This window comes from Prionailurus bengalensis, chromosome A2 (assembly GCF_016509475.1).
Source record: "Prionailurus bengalensis isolate Pbe53 chromosome A2, Fcat_Pben_1.1_paternal_pri, whole genome shotgun sequence".
Lineage (NCBI taxonomy): Eukaryota > Metazoa > Chordata > Mammalia > Carnivora > Felidae > Prionailurus > Prionailurus bengalensis.
The window spans coordinates 78,670,492-78,698,347 of NC_057348.1; the positions used below are offsets into that span (position 1 = coordinate 78,670,492).

The 27,856-nt window shown below is 41.6% G+C and overlaps 1 protein-coding gene and 1 non-coding gene across 12 annotated transcripts in view; one reads left to right on the forward strand and one right to left on the reverse strand.

Annotated features, from left to right (window-relative positions):
- The window catches only part of SRPK2 (SRSF protein kinase 2), a 256,671-nt gene that overhangs the window by 104,624 nt on the left and 124,191 nt on the right, over positions 1 to 27,856 (forward strand). The gene's annotated exons all lie outside the window — the stretch shown is intronic.
- On the reverse strand, positions 6,966 to 7,072 carry LOC122488894. Its single transcript, XR_006298782.1, has one exon. It is a non-coding gene; the product is annotated as a U6 spliceosomal RNA (small nuclear RNA).

A 27,856-nucleotide genomic window follows, 5' to 3' on the forward strand; every position in this document is an offset into this window, starting at 1 on the left:
GTTTTCATTTAATTTTTAGTAATATGTTTATTGAAGATATACATGGGAAAGTGCACAGATCATAGATCATTATGAAATCCAATTATTTTTTTCTCTTTTGTTGTTTATGTTTTATGTGTTGTATCTAAGAAACTCTTGCTAAGCCCAAGGTCACTATGATTTTCTGCTAGGCTTACCTAAAAAAAGTTTTTGACTTTTAATATTTTAAGACTTTGATTCATTTTGGGTCTTTTTAAATTTTGTTTATTTAGAGAGAGCGTGTGTGCACACTTGAACAGGAGAGGGGCAGAGAGAGAGAGAGAGAGAGAGAGAGAGAGAGAGAGAGAGAGAGAGAGGATCCCAAACAGGCTCTGCACTGTCAGCACACAGTCCGATGCGGGGCTTGAACTCGTGAACCGTTGAACTCGTGACCTGAGCCCAAATCGGGTGCTTAACCGACTGAGCCACCCAGGCGCCCCTATCTTGGGTCTTACTTAGTATTAAGATAAAGATGAGGTTATTTCCACATCTGACTGTTCAATTATATCTGCCCTTGAGCGTTACATGCAAATAGAAACCCTCCGTACATGCGTTACGTTGCGCTACGCTCGTGTTTGTGTGCAGCAGCGGCAGTTAGTTCCGTCTCCTTGCTGTGCGGTATTCACTTGAATGTGCCTCGCTTTATGTATCCATTCTACTACTGATGGGCATGCGGGACGTCTGCAGTTTGTTAGGATTGCCGCTCCTGTGAGCATTTGTACACCTGTCTTCTGGGGAGTGGATCTATGCCTGCACTTCTGCCCTGTGTGTACCTGGGAGCACAGTTGCTAAGTGTTAGCGGACACTGCCAGTTTTCCAAAGTGAATGTGCTAGTCTGCACTCACACCAGCCTGCCCCAGGTCCTTGTTCGCTTGGTACGGCACATATCCTTTACCTCTACCTTCCCATGTCTTTTCCCTTCCCCTTTTCTTTCTCTCTGTTAGAATACTGATGGGTCAGGGGCCTGGGTGGCTCAGTCAGTTAAGCATTTGACTCTGGATTTCGGCACAGGTCATGATCTCACAGTTTGTGAGTTCAAGCCCCGCATCAAACGCAGCTCCACAGAGCCTGCTTGGGATTCTCTCCTTCTCTCTCTGCCCCTCCCCTCCCCTCTCTGTCTCTGAAAATAAATACAATAAACTTAAAAAAGAAGAATTCTGATAAGTGTGCCAGTGTGAACGGGCAGAATTAGATGCAGATAAGGGCAGAATTTTTGAGGAGAAGTAGATGCAGATAAGGGACTGTTTCTGAGTACCAGCTTTCATGAAGGAGATCAGAGTTAAAAGTTGAGACCAAATGGGAACCAGCCACGAAGTGTAGTCAGTCATCTGAGGTACTGCCCTCCCACTGACTGATTCAGAACTGGATCCGAGAGGCCACAGCTGTTACCATTAGTTTTAAGACTTGGTTTGAATACCAAAATTATTTCTTTATTTAAGCCTTATTAGAAGCCTGTCATGCAAAACAGAAAAGAAAAGCTTGGGGTGAGAACCAGGGAAGTAATCTGGGCCTCAGTTTTGGTGCTCAGCCATCCCATCCTTGAGAGCCCTTCCGTCGACCTCCAGTCTTCTTAAACCCTTCAGGTGGACCACCTTGGGTCTGACCAGGAAATTATGACATTTTTGATATGTCCCAATCAAAAATAATTTTTTTTTAATGTTTATTTATTTTTGAGAGAGAGAGAGGAGACAGAGTGTGAGCAGGGGAGGGGCCTAGAGAGAGGGAGACCCAGAATCTGAAGCAGGCTCCAGGATCTGAGCTGTCAGCACAGAGCCCGATGTGGCGCTTGAACAAACTCTCGAACAGTGAGATCATGACCTGAACCGAGGTCGAATGCTTAACTGAGCCACCCAGGCACCCCTATATGTTCCAATCTTATATCAACTTTTTATAGTGTTAAATTTGTAGAGTGTTAAATTTCATATTGTTCATAGTCTCTAAAATTTCAGTATCCTATGTCTGAATAAAATTGTACTACTGTCTTTTAATTTCTGTTAGGAAAACAAAACAAACCTGGACAATTAGCTGAGCGTCCTTCCTGTTGGTCATTACTTATGTGGTCTAGATGGAGTAATTTCTAGGTTATTTTGTTTGTTACCAATTTAAACTTTGATTCTGACACTTCTTGGGAGGGTTGCCACATCACAGCCCGCACAGACCTTTCAGAACACCAGTCTGCTCAGGCCAGGTCACTCTCCACTTTACATACCCTTCAGCCCTCTTCCCACTGTTCTTGGCATAAAGGAAAACTCTGTATCTGGGTCAGTGAGCACCCACATTCTCCATCCCAACCGCAGACTCCTCTGACTCCAGTTCTGTCTCTCTTGCTTTGCTCTTTCGCTGCTCCTATCCTTCCCATCTCAAGGAAGCCCTGCCTAGGTCAAATTACACTTGTTATAAGCCCTTCCAGAACCATGTACCTCTCCTTTGTAGCATTTGTCACAGCTGCTGTTTGACAGAGGGGAGTATCAATGACATTTGGTCTACTTACTGGTGTACTATTAGCCCTGACTTACGATCTTAAATATAGAAGTGTTTTCATTAGAGAATATTTTTATATCATCATTTGCAGCTTGCAAATTAGGAACCTTATGGGAAGACCTTTTTTGGTATAGAGGGAGTCATTTATTTTTATGGTATTGTTTTAGATTAATAAAGTATAGCTGTACGTGGTCATAGTTATATATAATCCTATGTTGTCAATTGTAGTCATAAGCTAATTTAACTTGAAGTGTCAAGGTTACAAATCTTAGGTTTTTCTATCACCATAAAAATTCACAGTTTGTTATTACATATACATTTTTTACGTTTGTTACAATGTAAAATGGACATTAAAGTAAATCTGAACGCTTCCCATCTCTTTGCCAAACTGGTAACATCAAACCAGAGCCCTTCATCTCCCAAATGTCAGTATTGTGTATATCACCTCAGTGCTCTTTGTCGTGGTTGTACTCCATCCTTTACTGTTACTTAATATCATGTTCTTTGTTTGTGTTTAGTTGTGGCAAGATGCACATAAAATTTGTATAATGCTTTTTAAAAGTTAATTTTCTTTAAAAGGAAATCTCTGTATCCCTACCAGAACCTTTAAAAACAATTACTGTTAAATCCTGTCCAGATTCTGTTGTCTGATAAAGGCTTAGGCCTGTGCCATATGCTCCCTCTGTTTACAAGGGAAATTAAATTGGCAAGTGTCATAAAGGAGCTTAAGTGTATGTGTTAGCACCAAAGTGAGACATGCTGTTTGATATACCCAGACAGACTGAAAGAAGTTGGGAAAAGCGTCACTTTCTCAGTGTGCGGTTCGTTGTAATTCAGTCCCAAGTCCCAGGTACCATATTACCTAACGTGGGTTTGTACCCCAGCAGCAGCACTTCCTCTTCCCTGTGGGATCTGCCCTCCCCCCCCAGATGGTAGATAAGGGAAGTTTTGAACAAATGTGCACTGCTTTTGTAAGAATAACAATGACAACAATAAAAAATAACTCTCCTTCTAACAGTCATATTGCAGATTCCCTTTGGAGCAGAATTCCTTATGTGCCAATAGCTGGAAGAAATTAAAGACTGATTTTAGTGTAGCTTACATTTGTCATCCATCCATCTTCTGTGCATCCATCCAGCATTTATCAGCAGCGGCTGTGCACTGCCCACTCAGTGATTGGGAAATCAGGGGCCAGCAAAGGCAGCACAGAAGCCTAGGCTCTGTGTAGAAGAGGCTTTGGTGGGTGGCCTCCCCTCACCTAACTTGGGCAGTTTGGTGGGCATCTAGTCATGGACCACACCAGCGGGAAGCTCTTGGCATTTGTTGAAAGAATTACAAATAACCAACAATTGCATTTTGGGTGAACTTACATGGAGGCTAGAGCTGTATACAGTGTAAGGGTTACAGACATTTGCCAAAGGCAAATAGTGATGCTTTTGAGATGAGTGAGGACCAAGGGCCAGATGCAGACTCTAGAACGCTAGAGACCACAAACCCATGTAAAGAGCTAGCTGCTGCTATACTGAATTAAAATGAGGGGAAAAGAGACTGAAAACTGGGGAGAAGGAGGCCAGAGAACTCCCATCCTTTCATATTCTTCTTCAAAGTCTAAAATAAAACACAGGTACCTGGGTAGCTCAGTTGGTTAAGCGTCAGACTTCAGCTCAGGTCATGATCTCAAGGTTCATGGGTTCGAGGCCTGCGTTGGGCTCTGTGCTGACAGCTCAGAGCCTGGAGCCAGCTTCAGATTCTGTGCCTCCCTCTCTCTCTCTGCAGCAACCCCCCCCCCCCCCCCCCCGCCGTCTCTCTCAAATACAGACATTAAAAATAAAACAAAATTGTCTTTGTAAATTACTCTGCACATTTATGGTAGCAAAGCTATTGGAAATAATGGTTTGCAGTATGAGAGTATTAAATTTGTTATAGTTTATCCCAGTGTAAGGAATATGCTACAGAGATTAAAACATGATGTAGAAGATTTAATAACAGTGTTATTAAAAGGCATTGTAGAAAAAAAAAGCAAGAAAGGTGAAAAACAGGCGATAAAAAACTACTAAAGGTGTTGCCACTTCTGTAAGCCCAGAGTGTGTGAGGCTGTGTGTGTATGTGTATGTGTGTACGTATAAAAAGAGCTGTGCACACAAATAACGTGGTTTGCAAAGACACACCGCATGAAGTTATGATGCCTGGTACAGTTACACATCTGTCCTTTTGCTTGTAGGTATGTGGTGCAGTTTTTATAATGGCATGCTGTGTTTTTGAGATCACATGTTTGTAAAGAACCCGTGTTCCTCCAAAATAAATAAGTAAATAAAGAGGTGGTTGTGGATCAGCTCTTGCTGGCTACTGCCATGTGGAAATCCAGGCCAAATTTTGCCAGCCTTTGTGATTTTTGTGAGAAGTTGACTAGTTTTTTCTGTCAGAGCTCTCATTTTAGTCTTATTTATTTATTTATTTAGTTAGTTAGTTAGTTAGTTAGTTAGTTAAAGATTTTTACTTAGAAGTAATCTCTACCCATGGGGCTTGAACTCACAACCCTGAGATCAAGAGTTGTTTCCCCCACTGACCGAGCCAGCCGGGAGCCCCAGATCTCTCCTTTTAAATGATGGCACAAATTAAAAAACAAAACAAAAACTCGTGCCAGCCTCAAAAGAAAAGAATGTCTGCCATCTAAATTCAGCTCATGGTAAACAGTTTTCTTCTGTGCTGTATAGCACATTGATTTACAATCTGTGAGCCACAGACCTGTGTAGATTTATAGGAAAGGATTTTCAAGTCCTGTGAGTACTATAAGCATTCATTATCTGTAGATTGAAGGCATACACATCAAACTGTTGTTGTACTAAGAACTGTATCTCTGGGTTTTTCTGATGTTTCAAATCTGCACAAATACTGGTGAGCACTGTTCTAATAACCATATGCTAAGGTACCAGAATTCAAGAAGATTTCAACTGTTTGGAGTAGGAAGGGCCCCTGAGAGACATGCATTTCTCAAGCTGGGAAGGTGTTCTGTCCATTCATTCATTCTACACGTAGTACAGTAACCACTGTGCTGGGACCTAACGTTCAATAAATTAACCTGAAAATTACAGAGCTAGAACAATATCCTGCTGCTGCAAATGCCACCTCATCCTTTTTCTCCTTTCCCCCTTTCCTTCTTTTTCCGTCTTTCTTTTCCCCCCTCCACCCACACTCCCCCCACAAAAGGATTTGGAGGCTAGTGAGAAGAAGATCTACAATGCAGTAGAAAAAGGGCCAGAGAAAATGCGGGTCAGACTAGAAGGTTACGATGGCGGATAGTCAGAAGCACACGCCGCCAGTTATGTGGCATTTGCTGTGCACCTGCTGACGGTGACCGGCAGATTTGGCTTTGAGTCTCCTGGCAGCCAAACTAAGGAAAAAAATAGTGTTGCTTACTCTCTATAAGGAGAAAATCTACTAGTTCCTACAGAAGAAGTAAACCTTTTCTCTAACTTAATTATGTTATGTATTATTTAACATAATCCTTTTCAGAAGATATGTTTATTCGTTTTTGAAAATTCAGATAAAAAGAACACAAAAAGCACCATACTTTCATCATAAAAGGTCAGTCTCTAGTATTAATTTTTTAAGTTTAATATTATGTTTTAGCGTCAGTAGATCTATAAAAATCAAGCAGACATACTCTCACGGCATTACCATCATCAACAAGAAAACCCAACATCACACTGGCACATTACTCTGGAATTGGCTTTTTACATTATCATATGCGGTCTTTCTTAGGTTATTAAGTAATCTTCTGTGGACATTTTTTTATGGTATCATTTTTAAAGGCTGCATAGGACTGAGTCCATGATATGGATAGGTACACCATAATTCTTTTTATTGAGTCTTGGTCTTAGAAATGGAATCACTTAGAAAAGCCAGCTTGTAAGGCTCTCGGTCGGGAGTGTTAAATTGCCTCTGCAAAGCTGGAGCTTTACACTCTTCCTGGCAGCGTGTAAAGGACCTTTTTGCTTACACTCTCATTTTGGAGTCTCAGTTGTTTCTTTTCGAGTGTTCTATAGATGATGGTTGACAGTATACTAGACACTGTTGACAGCAGTCCCCTCTGCTTCTTAGCTCTTCTCTCTCGTAAAGCTACCTGTTACCATGACACCTTCAGCGTTCCGCTGGGTGTGCATAAATGAAAGCCAAGTCCATACAGTCAACTTTAACAAACTCTGAGGCAGTAGATTCTTTATTCAGTCAAGCATTCACGAAATGCTTAAGGTATACTTAGTGCCTTTGTTAATGACTTTTAATTTTGTAAGGGATTTCAAGAAGTTGTATCGTAGAAGCTTCTCACCCCAGACAGATGACAAAACATGGCAGAGTTTCCTTTTTTATTTTTATTTTTTCAATATATGAAATTTATTGTCAAATTGGTTTCCATACAACACCCAGTGCTCATCCCAAAAGGTGCCCTCCTCAATACCCATCACCCAAAAAATATGGAACGCTTCACGAATTTACGTGTCATCCTTGTGCAGGGGCCATGCTAATCTTCTCTGTATCGTTCCAATTTTAGTATATGTGCTGCCGAAGCGAGCACTCTTTTTTATTTTTAAAAAGATGTACAGGAATTAAGATTCTCTAACCCTCCTTGTCAAACTAGGGCCTTGTGGATGTTCGGTAAGCATTCACTGACTCTGTTGTAAAACTGAATCACCTTTTTAGGCAAGATCTTCTTTTTGGCCAACTGCATTTTTCTTGCTAGAATTTGTGTTTTGGGGGGGGGGTGGAGGGTGGGGGGGGTAGGGGTGTGTGTACTTTGTAGAGCGGGAGGACGGAATGTGAAGTCCCAGTCCTCAGATTAGCGTTGCACGCTGGGGAAATAGCATGTGAGAAATCAGAGTGAAGCGAAACATGGTGGTGCCACGTGGGAACTTGAGATGATAATGTAAGGCTGGGAAAGAGGTGAAGGAAAGGGTGGGAAAAGAGGGGAGAGGATTCTTCTGTGCAGTGGTAAGCCTTTTGAATTTTAATGCTGAAGTTTGCCAAGAGTCATTGATTGACAGGATTTAACAAGGGAGACGTTCTGCCCATGTTTAGAACATGCACACACTCCTGCGAGCATAAAGGTCTTTTAGGAAAGTCTTAAGAAACGCGTTTTCCCCTGTAAAATAGAATCAAAGGTTGCAAGATACGTTGCAGAGTTGATGGCAAAATGTTACTCATTTGCTCTGGAAAAGGGTGGAAACATTATGGCAGAATTTACCATTTGAATGACAGAGGGTGGATGAATGCCTTGATGCCTTGAGTGTTAAGCACTGAAATGGATTACCAAGAGAGGCTATGAAGTGTATTCCTCTCCAAGATTTTATAAAGAGGACGGTTCCTTATTTTTTTGGATGGATGGAGATGTCCTAAAGACAGGTGGTCGGTCGGCCTGTCAAACCTTAAGTATTTTTTTCCTGTGTTATGTATGGTTAGTCATGATTACAGGATTTTTGTGGTTAATAAATTGACACCTTTTTTCCTGAGCTTTTGTAGTTGAAGCAAGATTGCATTGAGATTGTATCGATGATGGATTTATTGCTGTGGTGCTTTCTGTTTCAGCGTCGATGCAAGTATTCATTGCAAAGTGAGAAAATCCAGAAATCGTGTTTGGGTGTAATGAGCTGTGCAGTGTCCGGCCCATCGTCATGTTGTCCCTCCACTGCCATCACTCCTGAGTAGCTCCTGCTGCTCTCGCTGCCCTCAGGCCAGTCATGTTCTCAGCGGTAGCTTGGGCTTGGCATGGCAGTCCACCTGGCTCCTGGAGAAAAAGAAGACAGTTATTACCCCTGCTTCTCTCAGAGGTGCTGTAAAATATTTAACAGCCAGCGACAAAAATGAACTGCTTATCTGTGGTTCACCCTTCTGGTAGTTGGATGGAATCACACATTTTATGGAGAATATGACAGGCCTTCTGATTCTTAGGACTAGATGTTATGATGGATCTGTTTGTAGTGATAGCTCAAAAAAATTTTAATGTTTATTTGTGTGTGTGTGTGTGTGTGTGAGAGAGAGAGAGAGAGCGAGCGAGCGCGAGAGCGCATGCGCGAGAGGGAGGGAGGACGGGGGAGGGGCAGAGAGAGAGGGAGACACAGAATCCAAAGCAGGCTCCAGGCTCTGAGCTGTCAGCACAGAGCCCGATGCAGCTTGAACTCACTGACAGTGAGATCATGACCTGAGCTGAAGTCAGAAGCTTAACTGACTGAGCCACCCAGGTGCCCCTGTAGTGATAGTTTAAATAAACTCAAGTGAGGCATTTCCCAAGAAATTTCTTTCAATCTGATGTTTTAAAGTAGATCTGAAGTTTACTTAAAAACATTTTTTTAAGTTTATTTACTCATTCTGAGAGAGAGAGAGAGAGAGGGGAGAAAATCCCAATCAGACTTTGCACCGACAATGTGGAACCAAGCAGGTGCAAAGCCCGATGTTGGGCTTGAACTCATGAACCATGAGATCATGACCCGAACCAAAGTCAGATGCTCAACTCACTGAGCCACTCAGGCACCCTAAAGTTAACTTTTTCTAAAGTTGAGGCTCTGTCTAGTTACCTCATATGATTTGATACTTTTTGTAGTTTTGAACTTGAGAATTCCCGCTAAGAGTTCAGTGGCGTCACACCCTGCATGTGCATAAAGTGAATCCTGTGTGTTTCTGAATGTGAAATGATGGTGTGTCCCGCCTCAGTCTGGCACAGCCAGCCTTTTCTCCACTGGGGCAGCACATCAGTGTCCCTTTGCACTGTTTGTTGCTTTGAGAGCAACAGTTGTGCTTTGAGAGGCATGTGGGCAACAAGGGCTCATGCGAAGAAATAGCAGACTTACACTTCATGTTTCCTGTCCTTCATGCTGGGAGTGATCACCACACTATGAAAATTGTCATTTTCCCTCTAACTTTAATACAGTCGGGATGGTGGAATGTAAAAGTTCACTTATGAATGATGTAACTCAGTTGGAATGACTCGTTTTTATTAACTAATCAAAAGCATTTCACTAGTTCTTGTGACCAGACATGTACAGATGAATATAATGGGGGAACAAAAAAGTCCTAGCCAGAAAAGAGCTTGGAGATCCCGCTCGTCCTCCACGCGTGTTTTCTGCATGAGGAAAACTGATGCCCAAAGTGGTGAAGTGATTCATCTCAGGTTCCACATTGGACTCTTGTAACCAGTTACTTTCAGTACTTAAAGTGAAGGAATTTAGAGCCTTGGAACATTGTACAAAGAAATTGACCAGTTTACTTTTTCTTTAAGAAAACCGAGATTGGTTATGCTAAATTATACTAGTGTTGGTAGAATTTGAATTCTATAATTCTCTGCTCTAGCCGGAGAAGAGAGTAATAACCTCAGTGCCTTACAGTGCATTCTCCTGTTCACTGTTAATTTAATTCTTTCAACAGTTCTTGTAGATGTATAGTGTGGATGGGTCTCTCTTCACTTTCTAGGTAGGAAAACCAGTGTGTTTATGATTTCACAGTGTCACGCTCCAGTTGGTGGTCGAGGTACTACTGCACAGCCAACCTTGCGGTTCCAACCTCTCCACCTCAGGGGTACAACCGACTGACAAAGATTTCCAGTGTTTCTATGTACGAGGTGTCCTGAGTCAGGTTGCATGCGTTTAATAAGAATATGCACCCCTCAGGTCCTTCTCCAGCAACTTGAGTGTCTAAGCACCAAGAAGGCAGAGAGACTAGGGGTGCCAATCTTGGCCGTGAAACAAAGCAAAGATGACTGGCACACCTGGACAGAATTCACGTTTTTGCTATCCTCTTCTCCTTATTTCCCATCCTGGCTTTACATAGAAGTCTTTAACCCCAAATCTGTTCTATGTGAAGAGAATTATGCAATTTCTTAGGCAAGAGGGGCAGTGACTCCGACCTTCTGGAATCATAGGATCTGCCTCCTTTAAGTAGTGACAGCCTTTTAAGGGGAAGGTAAAAAAGATCATCAATACAATCAATTTTCATACCAAGAATTAAACTTCATTTTAGGGGGTACCTGAGTGGCTCAGTTGGTTGAGCGTCCAATTTTGGCTCAGGTCAGGATTTCACGGTTCTTGAGTTGGAGGCCTGCTGTTAGGCTCTGTGCTCATAGCTCAGAGCCTGGAACCTGCTTCGGATTCTGTGTCTCCCTCTCTGTCTCTGCCCCTCCCCTGCTCGCGCTCTCTCTCTCTCTCAAAAATAAAACATTAAAACATCTTTTTAAAATTAAAAAAATAACTCTTCATTTTAGCTACTGTCTAATACATTTTGTTAGGCACCATTTAATTGTCATATTTTGGGGCACTTGGGTGGCTCAGTCGGTTAAGCGTCTGTCTTCTGCTCAGGTCATGGTCTCGTGGTTTGTGAGTCTGAGCCCTGCATCAAGCTCTGTACTGACAGCTCAGAACCTGGAGCCTGCTTCAGATTCTGTGTCTCCTTCACTCTCTGCTCCTCCCCTGTTCATGCTCTCTCCCTCCCTCTCTCCCTCCCTACCCTCCCTCCCCCCTCTCAAAAATAAACATTAAAAATTTTTTTTTAAAAATTGTCATATTTTGGGGGCGCCTGGGTGGCGCAGTCGGTTAAGCGTCCGACTTCAGCCAGGTCACGATCTCGCGGTCTGTGAGTTCGAGCCCCGCGTCAGGCTCTGGGCTGATGGCTCGGAGCCTGGAGCCTGTTTCCGATTCTGTGTCTCCCTCTCTCTCTGCCCCTCGCCCGTTCATGCTCTGTCTCTCTCTGTCCCAAAAATAAATAAACATTGAAAAAAAAAATTAAAAAAAAAATTGTCATATTTTGTTTAGTTAATGGTTAAAAACTTCAAACAATAAATGAGAACCCTGTAAAAGGTGTAGCTCCTTTTGGGGGGGAGGGGGATATATATGGTACTTAAGTGATTTAAAAAAAAAATTTATTTTTCTACATTTATTTATTGTTGAGAGACAGCGTCAGCAGCAGAGGGGCAGAGAGAGAGGGAGACACAGAATCTGACGCAGGCTCCAGGCTCTGAGCTGTCCGCACAGAGCCCGATGCAGGGCTCGAACCCGTGAACCGGGAGATCATGACCTGAGCCAAAGTCACATGCTTAACAACTGCCTGAACCACCCAGGCGCCCCAAGTACTCGAGTGATTTTTAATAGCTGCACAGGTATTATTGCACTTTGATGATGAGTGATAATAGTTTGGAAAGCTCATCATCATTTAGTCCATCCCATTCTCCTCCTGCTCTTCCTCATTTATTAATGCCTAATGGTCATCGAGTTAGGGACTTCTTCCAGACATGCTTTCAGTTAGTCCTCATAGCATTATTATCTCTGTTTCACAGATGGAATGTAGATAACACCCAGAGCCACAGAGCTGATGAGTTTTAAGAAGTGCTTCCATTTTACAACACTGAATGTATTCACACTTCACCTCTAGAGAAAAACGGTTAATGGCAGGAGGAAAGACTTCTGTTAACATGCAGCCTTGTGCTGTAATTGTGAACCCATAGAGACGTGGTTTTGATTCCCAGTTCACATGGTACTGTAAGGACCAGGACCCTCCATTTTTCTCCGTAATCCACCAAATTTGAATGTCAGTAGGAGAGGCCCAGCCCATGCCAGTAGCACAGGACCCACCATTTATCGTTGTGTTTCTTAGTGCTTCACACTCACCTACCTGAATTTTTTTTTTTTTTTACAGTTTTATTTTTTAAATAATCCCTATACCCCACGTGGGGCTTGAACTTAGAACCCGGAGATCAAGAGTTGCATGCTCTATTGACTGAGCCAGCCAGGCCCCTTCACCTACCTGATTCTTGCAGACATTTAAGCCATGAACTAGTCACATAAAGAGAAATCTTCCTTTATCTGGAAATACCACTCATCAGCAGATTTAACTCGTACAGTCCCTCTTCTCCCGACAGTTGGAGGTTACTGTTACTAACTGAAATTGGTAAAAATTTGTGGTAGTCTTCGGTATTTAAAATATCTGGCACTGAAATACATAGATACGCTTAACACAAAAGGTTTCCGTTGTTGGTTTGTAAAGAAGTTGGGGTGGAAGATGAACTACAAGCCATCCTCCTCAGTTTCTTTGGTTTCCCTTATCCAAACGTTGGCCCTTCCGCAGGGTCTCTGTCCTAGGCCTGTTGCTCTTGCCTGCATTCCCTCTGAAGATGATCTCATCTGTTTCCATGGTGTTGAGTACCATCTGTGTGCTGATGACTCCCAAATTTATATCTCAGCTCTCCATTCTGAGCTGCAGACATATATATCCACCTGCCTACTTTACATCACTACCTAAATGCCTTTTGAAACCTAAAATGTAACTGGCCATGAATCAAACTCTTTATCTTGTTTAATCCTTCTTGACTGTGCTGATAGACAGGTTACATGGCCACTCTGTGCTTCACTTTTCTGTCTCATAAAATGTACTTGTAGGGGGAGGAGAGGGACTAAATAATTCTTTTGTTATATGGCTGCCCTCAGGGGCTCTAGGATCAAGGACAAAAATTACCCTGTATGTTTAAATGTTAAAGTTTTACCCTGCCTCTGTGGGTTTAAATGAACATTATAAATATCTTTGAAAGAAAGCAGAAGGCAACAGGAAATTTTATAAGGTCTATAAAAGGATAGAAAGAAGTTCCCTAATCTTGGCCCAGCAAATAGTGAGGATTTTTGCTGATGTGGATGGTTGACCTTTGAACAACACGAGTTTGAACTGTGTGGGTCCCACTTAAACACAGCTATTTTTTTTTTTACATTTCTTTTTTTTAATTAATTTTTTAATGTTTATTTATTTTTGAGAGAGAGAGAGAGAGAGAGAGAGAGAGAGAGACAATGCGAGAGGGGGAAGGCAGAGAGAGAGGGAGATACAGATTCAGAAGCAGGCTTTAGGCTCTGAACTGTCAGCACAGAGCCCAATAGGAAGCTCAGACTCATGAGCCGTGAGATCGTGATCTGAGCCGAAGTCAGAGGTTCAACCAGCTGAGCCATCCAGGCGTCCCCCACCCACCTTTTTTTTTTTTTTACACTTCTATAAGTGAATTTTTTTCCTTATAATTTTCTTAACATTTTCTTTTCTCTCCTTTTACCTTATTGTACAAATACAGTATATAATATACAAAATATGTGTTCATTATGGTATCAGTAAGGGTTCCTGTCAACAGTAGGCTGTTAGTAGTTAAGCTTTTGGGGAGTCTGAAGTTACATGTATGTGGCTTTTCCACTGCATAGTGGTCAGTGCCGCTAACCCTCAGATTGTTCAGAGGTCACCTGTGTATGTAACTTTCAAGGTTTTCTTTGTAGCAGCTACTGGAGCCGCTGTCATCTCTCTGCCAGACTTCTTGCTCATGTGACGACTTCTCCTCCTCCTCCTTCTCCTTTAGAGAAAGAGAGTATGAGTAGAGGGGAGAGAGGGAAAGAATCTCAAGCAAGCCCCACGTTCAGTGTGGAGCCCAACCCGGGGCTCGATCCCACAACCCTGGGATCATGATCTGAGCTGAAATCAAGAGTCGGATGCTTAACCCGTGGAGCCACCCAGGTGCCCCGCTTATGTTACTTCTTAACTGTCAAGCACAGTGTGGGGCCTCTGTGACCAGGAATGGTCCTTCTATCTCTAAAATTTTGTCACACTGCTCATTTGAATTTAAAGAGTGAATATTTATAGCTTTGTATAGAGTCAGAATCCTCAGCATTATGTGACCTCCTCATTTTTCCTCAGAGTCTACATCTGGTTGGTCACCGGGTCCTGTTAATTCCCTTGCAAGCATCCTTCCCAAACCCTGTGCTTCTCTGTGACCTTAGTGCACTGCTTTTATTCAGCCTTCCTGCCTCTGGCCTCCAGTGCTACTCAGTCTCTTTGCTGCCTGTCACCAGCCCCTCCCCTTTGCCCATTGTGTCACCTCCAGGATCTCATTCCTACGAGAGACTTCCTGGTCAGGCTTGAGAAGGTCTTTTCACTGTTGGGTGCCCCCCACCTGCAGTTCCTGCTGCCCTTGGCTCTTCACTCCTCGCCTTCTTCATAAGTGCTCTTCCCTCTGCATAGACCTCACCATTCAGACGCTGTCCCCACTTTGAATGGCCCCTCCTGTGCCCCTGCAGAGGGTCCTTCTCTGTTTGTGTCTCCCAGAAAGCCGTTGATACATCTGAGAAGCTGCCCGTCACCCCATTAGATGGTGAGAGAGTTTCATCCATCTTGGTGGCGTTCCTGGCACATCTTGTAGCCCATATAGTAGACACAAATTTTATTTGCCTAAAAGATTTTTAATTTCTTTCCCAATTAGTAAGGAGGTTTACACTGAGAAAAAAATTTTTTCTTTTTAATCAGACAGTATTGTTGGGCAATATTGTCTTAATTTGCTCTCTCCTGAAAAGCTCTGTTAGATGTTTGTTTCTGTAGCTGTTTCACCCAACCTCCCTGTGCTCGGAAACCTTAAAGGACTCCCACTATCTTCCGTGGGGACTCCAGTGGCATCTTTCTGCTAGAACCCTTTTCTCCCGGAAACACTTACCTGATGTTTGAATTGCCCGCGCGCCAGGAGCCTTGGAGGCATACCAGTTAATTAATGGCAGAATTGGGACCGGAGCTTAACTGCTTCCTGTCTGTCTAGTGCTCTTTCCCTTGCATCTGTCTGATGCCAGCAGCGAGGACCCTAGGCGCAACTCCCTAGATTGGACTGGGGAAGTTTTGTTGATGCCGTTTTTCACATTTAAATCTTAGGTGTTCGGCTGAACTGCCGCTGTGTACCAGTCTTCTCTGATTTATGGATATTATAATCTGGATAACTGAAATTTAAAATTCTGTACTTCTTCTCAAATTCAGAGTTTATTAAAATTCTCAACTTGGTTCACAGCCCTTACTAAACTCACTAGTTACTATTTAAGGTTGTTTGGCAAGTGACTTTGGGATTTTGAATTTAATCTTGGTCACCTCTGCTCCTTCTCATGTTCTTCAACTATAAAATGACATACAGACTTGGAAAATTGAGATTACAATGTAAAGATGTCCAGGCTTTTTGAACTTTGTCCACGCCGTCTACCAGAATCAATAAAATACAGGAAGTAGCCTTACATATTTGAGATAACTGCTTCCTTGGTAGGCTTTGAGCCTTTGTAGCTTTCTGTTCTTATATTCAGGTTTTGGCTGTAGTCAAGCCAAAGGTTACTTCTAAGGATTAGAGATCCGGCTTGCCTTAAGATTCATTGGTGAGCCCAGCTGGTTGCTCATTTGGCTGCCGCAGGCCAGGCTAGGCCCTGTCTTGTGTGGATGTGAGCTAAAAATAGAGGATTCATTTTGGGTTGGCAAAGCCCAGGCTCTGGGTGGTTTTCGTTGCTTGTTTCAGACTGGACTTTGTGTGTGTGCTTGTGAGTGGATCTTTGTGTATACAGTAGAACCTGATAATACTCTGCTGTACTTTCTGTGGGGCTTTGTCTACAGACCATCCCCCCCCCCGCCACCCCCCATAAACTATCAGCCTCTTCCTCACGAACAGGCAGAGGAAGAGGGATCCTATCAGATAACTTAGAGCTCTGAAACGACAGGGGCACTTGAGATGGTGTTGTTCGCGTTATAGATGAGGTAGCAGACCTAGAAATGTTGCCCATCATGAATCAGATGATAATCGCACAAGATAGAAATGGCAGCAGGGGGAAATATTTGATTTTTTTATTGAAAAATACATATCCGTTTATGATTTGGTCTTTGGACTTGGAGTAAGGTTATCATGCAGAGAATGGCAGACTCTTGACAGTGGCCCTGCCCTGGTGACCTTTTCTCCGGGGAAGATTTCCTTCTAATAGCTTTAAGCTTTTCCAGTTGTCTGTTTGAGAAGGGTGGTGGGTGGTCGTAGAGGGAGTTACTGATTGTAATGTAAGTCCTTGAGAATTGTCTCAGTACTTCACTGGGAGAGGCAATAGGGGTGTGAGAAGGGGGGAACAGGAGAGGCTGTGGGAACAAAAGATCAAGTCCTACTTCATCTCCATCCTGCATGGAATCGTTTCCTGTAAGGGAAGGGAACACTTTGTGGTGATAGATTTATAGAATATTAGTACCGAAAGCAGCATGATATATTGGAAGAGAGAGTATGGGCTTTGGAGCCACGGACCAGAAACTAAATCTTGGCAAGCTACCTAACTTAAGTCTTAGGTTTTCTTGATCTTCAAAATAAAGATGATAATGCCCACCTCACATGGAATTGTGAGGATTTAAAGAGATAATGTTTATAAAACGGATGTTTAAGAGGTAGTGGGTGGTATTGTTTTCTGATCACATGCTCTGGAATCAGGCCAGATTTTCTAATGCGCTCAGACACCAGATTGCTTTGTTTACCTTGGGCAAGTAGGTAACCTTCTCTGGGCCTCAGTTTCTGTATGTGTATAAAGCAAATATAATAATGCATACCAGTTGGGAAATTATGAATTTAACCATTCAATAAATGGCTTAGATGCCACAGAGAGGGAATGTCTAAATTTAGCTTGATGGTCCTGTTCTGTACCTTAGGTTGTTACCATCTAATTTTGGTGTCAGAATTAGAGTTTTTAAAAGTTTATTTATTTTGGGGCGCCTGGGTGGCTCAGTCGGTTAAGCAGCCGACTTCGGCTCAGGTCATGATTTCGCGGTCTGTGAGTTCGAGCCCCGCATCGGGCTCTGTGCTGACAGCTCAGAGCCTGGAGCCTGTTTCGGATTCTGTGTCTCCCTCTGTCTGACCCTCTCCTGTTCATGCTCCGTCTCCCTCTGTCTCAAAAATAAATAAACGTTAAAAAAAAAAAGTTTATTTATTTTGAGAGAGAGGATGTGCAAGTGGAGGAGGGGCAGAGAGAGAGGGAGAGAGAATCCAAGCAGGTTCCGCATTGTCAGCGCAGAGCCTGACGTGGGGCTTGAACTCACAAACTGTGAGATCATGCCCTGAGCCGAAATCAAGGAGTTGGACACTTAAACTACTGAGCCATCCAGGTGCCCCTAGAGTTAGAGTTCTTTAGAAGCAGAATTTCAAAAAGAAGTTTACATTCTTTCCCTACCATATAGTCTCTTTTTAAAAAGTTATTTTGTATTCTGACACCATTTCAGTGTTTTCACTTGGAGTCCTTTTATCTTTTTGCCTCTATATTCTTTCCATCAGTTTGGCAAAATGGTTCTTGATCATTCTTTAAAAGGCAAACAAACAAAACAATAATAAAAATAAAGCATTGCAGGGGTTCCTGGGTGACTCAGCTGGTTACATGTCTCACTCTTGGTTTCAGCTCAGGTCGTGGAATCAAGCCCTGTTCCAGGCTCTGTGCCAGCGTGGAGTCGGCTTAAGATGCTCTCTCACTCTCTCTTTAAAAAAAAAAAAAAAAAGGCAAAAGATTACCTGCCAAACTATTAAACAAAATAATAAAGCATTGCAGATTGTGCACTGGAATTGTGCTGCCAAAGATTACTTAAATTAAGCATCTTAAACTGGCAAATATTCATTAAATATATATATATATATATATATATATATATATACACACACACACACATATATATATATATATCTGGTAAAAATATTGATAAACAAACATCTGGGTGAATATCCGGTAAATATTTTCATTTGTGGCAAATAAAGCCCTCCAATAAATCAAGAGCATGTTGAAAATACAACATATGAGAAAAAACACTTTACAAAATGTTTCAAGGCAGTATGCTTCCTCTTTCTTCAGCGATCTTGCCATTTTTAGAGACAAATGAGGTTCAAAGGTCAGCTGTTAGTTCACCCTGTGCTTTTCTGAAACTACAATCTGTGTTGAGGCTGTTAACGTTAAGAAGGTTTTTGTTCCTTTTTCCCCTCCCTCTCTCCCTCTCCCTTCATCCTGGCCTGTTTGTAATTTCTGTCTGGGATTTATATGTAGAGAACTTTACAAACCAGACATAATATGTAATGCCTCATGTGATTTTTTATACCCTTTCTGTATTCTTGGGACTCTGTTTAAAGAAATGTTTTAAAATGTGTTTGTTCTCCCCTGCTTCCAGATAAAATTATTTCACTATCACTCCATGAAAGGATAAAAGTACGTTTATAAAAAAAATTACCTATGACCTTTTAGGCTGAGCCCAGCGTATGTGATTTGGAAACTGACTTCCCTCTCCTGTAGGTAAAATATCATCAGTAGAGGTGGGGAATGTGAGCAGAATTCATCTTCAGAAAAGAGTACTCGGAGGGAGGAAAGGAAATAGACTGTAGGTAAGGAACGGTTGCTGACAAGGCAGAAAACCAAAAGCGAAAGCTGCTACAAAGCAAGATCTTGTTTAAAAAGAGGAGGAAAGAAATAAGCTCAAGGGATTCTGGCTTTCTTACTGTTATCAATTACGTATCGCTCTTTTTGAATCTATGCTCTGATTTCCCCCTAGGTGGTTTTTCTGTTGTTGCTTTGTATTGTAGAGCACTGTTCCTATATCTGGGTCTGTCGAATTAGAGTCTGTTAATTAAGTTATATTTATTTATTTATTTTGCTCTCATCCCACCTCATCATGTCAGCTTCTAGGAGTATATTTGAAACCATGTCTTTCGATTTTCCCCTCCAGCCTTCTTAAGGGCTCTGACCTACTTAAAGAGGGGAAGAAAACCCCAAATGATACACTATTTTGGGTGTGGAGAACTGGGCGTACTGTTTCATTGATGCCTTGATAATTCAGGAAAAAGTCCTTTGTTCTCTCTGTTTTTTATTGAATGACTTCCTGTGCAAGGACAAATTGGGTCAACATTTTTTCTGACCTAAGAAGGAAGGGGTGGTATCTATATCTTGCATCTTCTGATGCTAATTCTATTGCAGTTTTTAAAAAACGTCTTTCATTAAAATTTTGGATTTGTTAGGACTTAGATTTATCTTCTTGTTCCCCTGTTTGCCAGTTGGTAAAAATAAATTGTGCTAGGGAAGGATAATTTGTAATTCGTAGCCTCTTCTGATGAATGGTACTATTTCTAAAGTGGAGGTTTCTAATCAGTAGGCTGAGCTATTCAGGTATGTAGGGCAACCCTACAGCTGGGTTTGCCAAGGATAGCCCCAATTTAAGGATGTTTTCTTGGATTATTAATAAGGGAAGGAAAGAAAGAAGCCCTTATGGAATGATGAATTATGTGGTCATCCTTGCTTCATGTCTCCATAGGTCTCTAGTGTGGTTAATGTGTCCACACTTTCTTCTCAGGGGTCAAAATGTCCATTTGGGCAGAAAACTTGGAAAGGTGTGTTTCAAAATGATTGTGGTTGTGTCTGTCTAGTTAGTGGGATTATAAAAGATGTTACATTTTTCAGTGAGCTTGCTCTAGTTTCCAACTTTCTAGTAAACAAAATAATTTTGTTATTAAAACCAAAAGAACTATATTTCAGAAATTGTTTATGTTTAACAAATATAAAATGGAGACTGTGTAATGGTGAAGCCTGTCAATCAGGCTTTTGCATTCCAAGCAGTACAAGCTGATTTTGTGTATTTTAACTAGTAATACAGTTTATTGGAATGACTGAAGTATAGTTGACTCTCAAACAATGAGGAGGTTACTAAAACAATCCTGTATGTAACTTTTGACTCCTGAAAACATAACTACTAATAGCCTACTGTTGACTGGAACCCTTACTGATATTGATCAGCACGTATTTTGTATGTTACATGTATTATAGACTATATTGTTACAATGAAGTAAGCTAGACAAAGGAAAATGTTATAAAAATCATAAGGCAGAGAAAATACATTTGTAGTATTGTACTGTATTTGTCAGTACCATCAGTTTATGTCGTCTGTTTACAAGATGAATTGTCTATCAGTACCTGCATTAATGTCTTACCTGATAACAAAACACTATAGCTGTTACACATATTTCTAACACTAGACATCAGAAATGAAAACAAACTTGGGGTGCCTGGGTGGCTCAGTCGGTTAAGTGTCCGACTTCGGCTCAGGTCATGATCTCATGGGTCATGAGTTTGAGCCCTGCTTCAGGCTCTGTGCTGACAGTCTGGAGCCCTGGAGCCTGGAGCTTTGGGTTCTATATTTCCCTCTCTCTCTGCTTCTCCCCGACTTGTTCTCTCCACCCGTCAAAAATAAATAAATGTTAAAAAATTTTTTTGAATGAAAGCAAACAAAAAACGAAAGAGTAACCAAAAGAAAATGTGAAAAAGAAATGCATGTTTATTTATAGGGTATGAGTCATGCAGTGATAATGAAGTAGCAACAATATGGTTGTTTTATGGTAGCCTACTATAATCGATGTGATTGCTTCACGGGAGCCTAGCTCCTATACCAGTGAATGAATCGTTATAAAACTTTTGTGCTTTACAGTATTACAGTCCTATTCATAATAAAGTATTGGAAACATTGTTGCATTAAAAAATTACTTATCTGTGATGATAGGGTGATAGGCAGTTCCTCCAGTTATGAGAGAGGGAGGCATAGTGTATAGTAATGTAATTCTTTGAAAGCACAGTTATAAAACAGAAAATTAACAGTATTTTATATTAACTCTCATTCGCCTTATGCCTACATAAGGATGGGCTGTCCATTTCCATGCAAGTCTTAGACACAGTGTTCCTTGTGGTGAATATGTAGGCGATGATGGTGATGACACAGAAATGTCCCATACATTGCTTGTCATGCAGTTATTAGATACTCACACAAAGACACACACATACACAACAGTTAAGTTTATTTATTTAAAAGAATTTTTTAATGTTTATTTTTGATAGACACAGAGTGTGAGTGGGGGAGGGGCAGAGAGAGAGAGATAGAATATGAATGAATGAATGAATGAATGAATGAGTGAATCAATCAATCAATCTGAAGCGGCCTCCGGGCTCCGAGCTGTCAGCACAGAGCCTAACGTGGGGGTCAAACTCACAAACCACTAGATCATGACCTGAGCCAAAGTCGGTTGCTTAACCAACTGAGCCACCCAGGTGCCCCTCACAACAGTTAAGTTTATTAACTGTGTGGCATGATGAGTGTTTACTCTTCACTGAGTGGACATCGATCATCACAAAGTCTTGTCATCTTTGGGTTGTGTAGTCTGAGGGGGAAGAAACAGAAGAGGAGGGGTTGGTCTTACTGTCTTAGGAGTGGCAGAGGCAGAAGGGGAGGCTGGGGGCGGGGCAGGCACTCTGGTACATGTAACCTTATGGGGATACCTCATAATTTCTGACTTTTTTTTTTTTTTGCTTTTTCACTTCTCTAAAAATGTTTCTAAGATCCATGCCTTGAAACCCTTCACCCACCCACCATTTCTGCCACATCAACAGTCTCTTTCATGATTTCGTTGATTGGCTCTTTCGTAAATCCTGTGAAGTCATGCATAACATCTGGACACAGTTTTCTCCAGGAGGAATATTCTTTCAGTCTTGATGGCTTTCATGGCTTTTTCTAGAACAGTGGCATCTTCAATGGTGTAAGCCTTCCATACTCTCATGATGTACTATCAGGGTTCTCTTCCGTAGTGTTCACAATGCTTTCCAGACATCACTGTGTGTAACGAGCCTTAAAGTTCCTTATGACCCCCTGATCTAGAGGCTGAGTCAGAGTCATTGTGTTTGGGAGTAAGTAGACTATTTTGATACCTTTGGTGTTGAACTCATGGGATTCTGGTTGGCCAAGGGCATTGTCCAGTATTAAAAGAACTTTATTTAAAAAATTCTTTTTAATGTTTATTATTTTTTTGAGAGAGAGAAGTGGGGGCAGGGGGGGTGGGTGGTGGAGACAGAGAGAGAGATGGAGATACAGAATCCAAAGCAGACTCCAGGCTCATAGAGCCCAGTGCAGGTCTCGAACCTTCGAACTGTGAGATCACGACCTGAACTGAAGTTGGATGCTCAACCGACTGAGCCACACTGGCACCCCTTAAAAGAACTTGAAAAGGCAGCCCCCAAGGCACTTGCTGATCAGGGACAAAGCTTCAGGGAACCCATCCAGAAAAAGGGTTCTCACTGTCCAGGCCTACTTGCTGTGCAACCAGGCACTGGCAGCTGATGTTTATCTTTGCCCTTCCAGGCTAGGAGGTTAGCAGCTTTACAGACAAGGGCAGTCCTCATCATAAACCGGACTGCATTTGCACGAAACAGTAGAGATAGACTATTCCTTCCTGCCCTAGGTCCTGGTGCTTGCTTCTCTTCCGTTTTTATCAATGTCCTTTGTGGCACTTTTTTCCCCGAACAGGGCACTTTCGTCTGCATTAAAAACCTGTTCAAGCAAATATCCTTTCTCTTCAGTAATGTTCTTAATGGCGTCTGGGAAGTCATCTGCTATCTCCTGGTTGGCAGAAGCGGCTTCTCCTGTTATCTTAACTTTTTTTTTTAAGCGAAATCTCTTTCTAAAATTACCGAACCATCCTTTGCTGGCATTACATTTTCCAGCTTTAGATCGTTCACTTTCCTTTTACTTGAAGTTGTCATATAATGACTTCGCTGTTTCTCGAATCGTACCAGTCTTTAGAGATACGCCTTTCTTTTAGCAATCCGCACCCACATTAAAGCTGCATTTTCAATACGGGGTAAAAATGTATTTTGCAAAAAGTCCAAGGTTTTTGTGCCTGCTGGCATAGCAGCAGTGACAGATTCATTAACTTCCTTTTCTTATTTCTACAGTGGTCCTTGTGCTGGATCCATTTATCTTGAAATGGCGGACAACTGCAGCTGCAGACCTCAATCCATGTACATGCCACGCCATTTAACTTTTTCTTGTAAGGTCACGCTTCTTGGGAGCACTTCCAGCCTCACTAGTGGCACTTCTTATGGGTCCCTGGTGTGATTCAGGGTTACCAGTATTGCACGAAACCCAATGAGAAATACACAAGAGTTGTGAGAGGTCGCCTTTACTGAGATACAGAGTTTACTGGAGACGCAAACTGAGCGTTCGTGATTAGGGTCACCTTGCACTTGAAGTGCGCACTCTCACCACTTGAGCTCTCCACAGTAGCAACAGGAGGTGGCTATGAAATGTTTACAGGAGTGCAGTGTGTATTACAGTTAATTTTATGCAGTTATGGTTTAATGAATCTTTCTCTTGACTACACATGGCACCATGTACAGTTTGTAAGTGTATAAGTTTTGATAAATTTTAACTTTTTATAATAGATTGGTGTATATTTTATGGTAGTAAGTGATAAAATAGTGTAGTACCTACATATATTTTATGCATTCATGACATACCTAATTTTTTCTTAAAAATTTTTTTTTACATTTCTAGGCCATGTAGTTTGTGAGTTTATTCAAATTGTCAAAAATCTCCAAAAAACTTTCCAATGTGTTTATTGAAAAAAAAATCCCTATATAAGTGGACTTGCACAGTTCAAACCTGTGTTGTTGAAGGGTCAGGTGTTAGGTGATGGAACAACAGAAAAGCTGAGGGACTGGTGGAGAGACAGCAGCCACTGCCACGGCGCTGGGGCAGTCTTGGGTCATGATGGCTGCTGGCCACCACTGTAGCTGGACGCCTTGTGCTGTCATTTTGCTTCCTGGGCCACGGGCCTGTGCTTTGGCCTTCAAGGAGCAGGGACACATCTCATCTTCTACTCCAGGAGTGGGAGGCAGAGTTTCATGGTGACTCCTGCATGAGCTTTTCTTATCATCTATTCACACCCAAGAGATGAGACTAAGAATAATAGTAGTAATAATGGTTTCGTTTTCTTGATATCCCATCTATTAGGAATTTGAAGGAGGCATGCAGCCTCTATAAAAGAAATCTGCTTTGGTTTGAAAATGATCATTAATTACCACTTGTTGAAAGTCCCGACTCATGTTCCTTGGCTGTTGTTTTCTCCGCATGACTCAGACCTTACTTAGAACCTCTTGTCATTTGCCTGGTTGGGGGAGTATGGAATAGTTATTTTGACAGAGGGGTTGATTTAGATCTATGCTTTGCCTTTAGTTCTGGGTTATTTTGCTCATGAGTTGTTTCAATCGTAATAATACTGTAGCTTTTTTAGTGCCTTAATTGTCAGAGTATACTGCTGGTGTTATTGGCTGTTTATAAACATTTAAATGCTTTCCCCGAAATCAGTCCAAGACGTGTGTGTGTGTGTGTGTGTGTGTGTGTGTGTGTGTGTGTGTGTAAAATGAACTTAAAACCAAGCAGGAAAAAATAAGAGTTCTGTTGTGTTAATTGCTCTGGATATGCTTTCTTAGGTTCTTAAGGTTTGGTTTATGGCCTCAGTAGAGCAGCCACGTGCTTCATGTCTGGTGGCAGGAGCCACATGTGTGAGAAAGAACTTGACTTAACTGAGTCACGGTATTTATTTATTTATTAATTTTTTAATTTTTTTTAAACGTTTATTTATTTTTGATACAGAGAGAGACAGAGCATGAACAGGGGAGGGGCAGAGAGAGAGGGAGACACAGAATCTGAAATGGGCATCAGGCTCTGAGCTGTCAGCACAGAGCCCGACGCGGGGCTCGAACTCACGGACCGCGAGATCATGACCTGAGCCGAAGTCGGACACTTAACCGACTGAGCCACCCAGGTGCCCCCTGAGTCACAGTATTTAAACATACATGGTAATTAGAGCAAAAACTTTGTGGCCTCAGAGTTAAGCCTGATTTACATTTTTCTAATCAGAAATTGAATGTGAGATTTAAGTAGTGTTTAGAGTTCCTTCCAGGGGTGAAAAATATTTGGGCCCCAGAGGAATTACCCACTTAGACGATTTGCCCCTCTGAACTTGTAGTTGTCTTAGTAAGGAAGATTTGTTTGATGAACCCGAATATTTGCACATTCTTCTCCTAGGAGTTACAACATTTAATTGATCCAGGTAAAGGTGTAAGTGTGTTTTGAGAATGTGCTGAGTAGTTTGCATAGTTTAGTGGATCTTCTATTAGTAGACTTGCGGTAGGGAGTTGGGAGTATGCAGAATGTTATGACAAATAGTATTTGTTAGCTTTTCTAGTCTTATTTTTTCCTTTAAGTTTTAGAATTAATCATTTTGGCAGCCGACAGAACGGTATTTCAGAAAGTCACCTTTTCAAACCAAGTTTGATCAAAAGCATACAACTTGTGGTGTTCGGTTTTGTTTTGTTTTGTTTTGTTTTGTTTTGTTTTGTTTTGTTTTGTTTTGTGTTTGAGAGTTGGTTCTGTGTGTTGCTGTGAAATGTCTAGGGTTTCTGTCTGATAGCCTCAGGAAGCTGATGGTGGACGGTGTCCTGGCGGGCTTCTAGCCCTCAGGCCTGTCTTAGCACACACCTGATTTGATGGTCTCACCTGCTGTAATTTAAAGTGAATCCTCAGACCATTGTCTGTCTCCTCAGGACATGATGTCATGTGCTGCATCACACAGCCCTTTGGGGAGCGGTTCCCAAACTGGTGTTCTGATTCGATCTCTACATTCGTGGGGGTGGTTGATTTGGCTGTTTTCATTTTTTAAAAATAGTTTCTTAATAAAAATCTTGAGGCAGTTCGTCCTAATTGCTTTAATTTGGTATTTCCCACTTGGTGCCCCTTGTGGATATGTTGTGCTGTGTTGGCTTGACTTCATCGCTTTTCCACCTCTCTGGCAAGTATAGGTCACTGTTGTCCCCAGTACTATATTAGAGGCAAGATGTTGTCAAGATTTTGGGGTTTTCTAATCTTGGCCCTATCGTTTACTAGCTCTGTGATCTGAAATGTGTCTCTTAGATTGCCCTAAAGTCTGTTTCCTGATCTCTAAAATGGGAACAAAACCTGTTTTTCCCTCTTACAGCATCACTGTATCTGAAGAGATATTATTTTGCAGTGAACCAGCCACCTGTAAATTATAATTCACATCATTATTTTACATGCCACTAAGAAAGAAAAATCACCGCGTTGATTGCAAAATGCATCCTGCTATCGGAAATTATAAGTGTGAAAAATGTACATGTTAAAATAAGTGAAATGTATTATATGAGACAGCTCCATTCTTCATATTGCTGTCAGAGTGATATTTTAAAAACCACAAGTCTTACAATGTCATTTCCCTGCTTGAAATTTCTCAATGATTCTCCATAACCTAAAGACACAGTCCAAACCCTTAATGTCATGGAAAAGGGCCAGTGTAATCTGGATTCGAGTGTGGTGCCCTACAGCATCAGCAGCACCTGGGAACTTTTTAGAACTGGGACTTCTCGGACCCTTTCCCATTCCTGTGGAGTAAGAAACTTGGGGGTAGATCCAAGAGCTTTTTAACAAGTTCTTTGGGGGATTCTGGTATATGTGAAAGTGTCAGAACTTCGATCTAGGTCAAACCTACTTTAATAAGTTTCTCCCCCCCTCCCCCTTCTTTTTATGTGCGTTTAATTTAATGTAGAAGTACTGGGACTGCTTGGAGGTAAGGTGAGTACTCCCCTTCCCAAGAAATTATCCCCCAGAGAAGAGCACTGCAGACAGCTCTCATGTTAGGACAGGCTGTCTCAAGGAGTTAATTTTGAATAGCAAAGAATTCTTTGTGATGACATACTATAAATCAAAATGATTTCAATCAATGCTTAGTTTCAGATATTTTTAGATTCGCTAGTGGAAGTAGTAAAAAAGGCAAAGGCTTTTTTAACACTGATTTTGTAAAATTCCTCACAGTTGCAAGTGTTGACTGTCTTTCTGACGCCTTTTAAAGATGACACAAAAAGCAAAACAATAAGTGATTGTGATGTGGAGATTGTGTGTGTGTGTGTGTGTGTGTGTGTGTGTGTGTGTAAAATGGAAAAATGAATGGTTATTTCTGACTTGGGATAACAGTTCTAGAGGCAGTATCATATCCATTAAAATAAAAAAAGAACCAAAATCTATCTCACAAGGCTTGGAAATAAAGATGCTATCATTTGAAAACCAGCTTTAGACTAAAGAATTGGCTTTAAGGGCACCTGGGTGGCTCAGTTGGAGAAGCGTTCAACTCTTGGTTTCGGCTTAGATCATGATCTCATGGTTGGTGGGTTCGAGCCTCGCGATGAGCTCCAATTAGTGTGGAGCCTGCTTGGGGTTCTCTCTCCCTCTCTCTTCCCCTCCCCACTCTGTCTCTCTCTTTCAAAATAAATAAATGAACTGGAATAAAAAAAAAAGAATTGGCTTTACTGCTGAAAATAGTGATGACAAAAATGCATATGAAACATCTGAATAAACTTGCTTCATGAAAGTCAGAAAAATGTTCTAAACAATATTCTGTAACATGTACATTTAACTATATGTGCTTAAATTAAAAATTAAATGTTATAAGTGCACATTTGCTTCACCTCTATACCTACAAATTTACCAAAAATTTTGGGGGAGTAATTGCCAAATAATATTTATAATTTCAAAAAAACCCTCCAATGCCCTCTCTACCATCCCTTTCTCTTCATGGGCTTCTTGCACTCTTTGAAAGTCTGTTCCCATTTTCTCCCCATGTTTACTGTACATTTTTTCTTTCCCACCGTCGAGGCTAAGAGTACGTACCTTTTCTCTG